Consider the following 2820-nt stretch of genomic DNA (forward strand, 5'->3'; position numbering starts at 1 on the left):
GGCTTTCCTAGCTGAGTGTGGCCTTCGTGTCCTGTTAGCTGTGCAACTCAGGCCAAGTAGTTATTCACTGGTGACTCCTCTCACTTTGCAAAATAAATTTGGAAAGTAAGCACAGTGAAATACTAGGTATAAATCAAAAGAATATTTAAAAGCTACCTGTACCAAAATGGGGAAAAAAAATCACTGATGAAAAGCAAAGTAAAATTCTGTACCTCAAACAGGACAATTCAAGGTTACCAAGATGCCACACCCCGCCCTGCCTGTGCCTACACTTGACATTCTGCCAATGCCACACACCTGATGCCACACACCCCGCCCTGCCTATGCCTACACTTGACATTCTGCCAATGCCACACACCCCGCCCTGCCTATGCCTACACTTGACATTCTGCCAATGCCACACACCTGATGCCACACACCTGATGCCACACACCTGATGCCACACACCTGATGCCACACACCTGATGCCACACACCTGATGCCACACACCCCGCCCTGCCTATGCCTACACTTGACATTCTGCCAATGCCACACACCTGATGCCACACACCATGCCCTGCCTATGCCTACACTTGACATTCTGCCAATGCCACACACCTGATGCCACACACCCCGCCCTGCCTATGCCTACACTTGACATTCTGCCAATGCCACACACCTGATGCCACACACCTGATGCCACACACCTGATGCCACACACCTGATGCCACACACCTGATGCCACACACCTGATGCCACACACCTGATGCCACACACCCCGCCCTGCCTATGCCTACACTTGACATTCTGCCAATGCCACACACCTGATGCCACACACCATGCCCTGCCTATGCCTACACTTGACATTCTGCCAATGCCACACACCTGATGCCACACACCCCGCCCTGCCTATGCCTACACTTGACATTCTGCCAATGCCACACACCTGATGCCACACACCATGCCCTGCCTATGCCTACACTTGACATTCTGCCAATGCCACACACCTGATGCCACACACCTGATGCCACACACCTGATGCCACACACCTGATGCCACACACCTGATGCCACACACCTGATGCCACACACCTGATGCCACACACCTGATGCCACACACCTGATGCCACACACCTGATGCCACACACCCCGCCCTGCCTATGCCTACACTTGACATTCTGCCAATGCCACACACCTGATGCCACACACCATGCCCTGCCTATGCCTACACTTGACATTCTGCCAATGCCACACACCTGATGCCACACACCCCGCCCTGCCTATGCCTACACTTGACATTCTGCCAATGCCACACACCTGATGCCACACACCATGCCCTGCCTATGCCTACACTTGACATTCTGCCAATGCCACACACCTGATGCCACACACCATGCCCTGCCTATGCCTACACTTGACATTCTGCCAATGCCACACACCTGATGCCACACACCCCGCCCTGCCTACGCCTACACTTGACATTCTGCCAATGCCGCACACCTGATGCCACACACCCCGCCCTGCCTATGCCTACACTTGACATTCTGCCAATGCCACACACCTGATGCCACACACCCCGCCCTGCCTATGCCTACACTTGACATTCTGCCAATGCCACACACCTGATGCCACACACCCCGCCCTGCCTATGCCTACACTTGACATTCTGCCAATGCCGCACACCTGATGCCACACACCATGCCCTGCCTATGCCTACACTTGACATTCTGCCAATGCCACACACCTGATGCCACACACCCCGCCCTGCCTATGCCTACACTTGACATTCTGCCAATGCCGCACACCTGATGCCACACACCCCGCCCTGCCTATGCCTACACTTGACATTCTGCCAATGCCACACACCTGATGCCACACACCCCGCCCTGCCTACGCCTACACTTGACATTCTGCCAATGCCGCACACCTGATGCCACACACCCCGCCCTGCCTATGCCTACACTTGACATTCTGCCAATGCCACACACCTGATGCCACACACCCCGCCCTGCCTATGCCTACACTTGACATTCTGCCAATGCCACACACCTGATGCCACACACCCCGCCCTGCCTATGCCTACACTTGACATTCTGCCAATGCCACACACCTGATGCCACACACCATGCCCTGCCTATGCCTACACTTGACATTCTGCCAATGCCACACACCTGATGCCACACACCCCGCCCTGCCTATGCCTACACTTGACATTCTGCCAATGCCACACACCTGATGCCACACACCCCGCCCTGCCTATGCCTACACTTGACATTCTGCCAATGCCGCACACCTGATGCCACACACCCCGCCCTGCCTATGCCTACACTTGACATTCTGCCAATGCCGCACACCTGATGCCACACACCCCGCCCTGCCTATGCCTACACTTGACATTCTGCCAATGCCGCACACCTGATGCCACACACCCCACCCTGCCTATGCCTACACTTGACATTCTGCCAATGCCGCACACCTGATGCCACACCCCGCCCTGCCTATGCCTACACTTGACATTCTGCCAATGCCGCACACCTGATGCCACACCCCGCCCTGCCTATGCCTACACTTGACATTCTGCCAATGCCACACACCTGATGCCACACACCCCGCCCTGCCTATGCCTACACTTGACATTCTGCCAATGCCGCACACCTGATGCCACACACCCGCCCTGCCTATGCCTACACTTGACATTCTGCCAATGCCGCACACCTGATGCCACACACCATGCCCTGCCTTGTGTTTAGGTTTAATGCAATAGCTATCAAAATCTATTAAGGATTTTTTATTTTTAGTCAGTGAGATGAACTTATTCTGCATGACAAAAGACAAAGGACCT

The 2820-nt window shown here is 54.6% G+C and overlaps 1 long non-coding RNA gene across 3 annotated transcripts; it reads right to left on the minus strand.

Moving 5' to 3' along the window:
• Positions 1 to 287: 287 nt before the first annotated feature.
• Positions 288 to 2383, minus strand: Gm36734. 3 transcript variants are annotated; one of them, XR_873652.2, is made up of 4 exons: positions 1127 to 2383; positions 818 to 1000; positions 490 to 672; positions 288 to 419 (listed from the first exon to the last, which is right to left on the minus strand). It is a non-coding gene; the product is annotated as a predicted gene, 36734 (long non-coding RNA). The 3 variants fall into 3 exon arrangements; XR_873653.2 differs by having other exon boundaries at positions 551 to 672; positions 757 to 1000; XR_382641.3 differs by having other exon boundaries at positions 757 to 1000.
• Between the last annotated feature and the right edge of the window lie 437 nt (positions 2384 to 2820).

The sequence above is a fragment of the Mus musculus genome, chromosome 13 (assembly GCF_000001635.26).
Source record: "Mus musculus strain C57BL/6J chromosome 13, GRCm38.p6 C57BL/6J".
Taxonomy (NCBI): domain Eukaryota; kingdom Metazoa; phylum Chordata; class Mammalia; order Rodentia; family Muridae; genus Mus; species Mus musculus.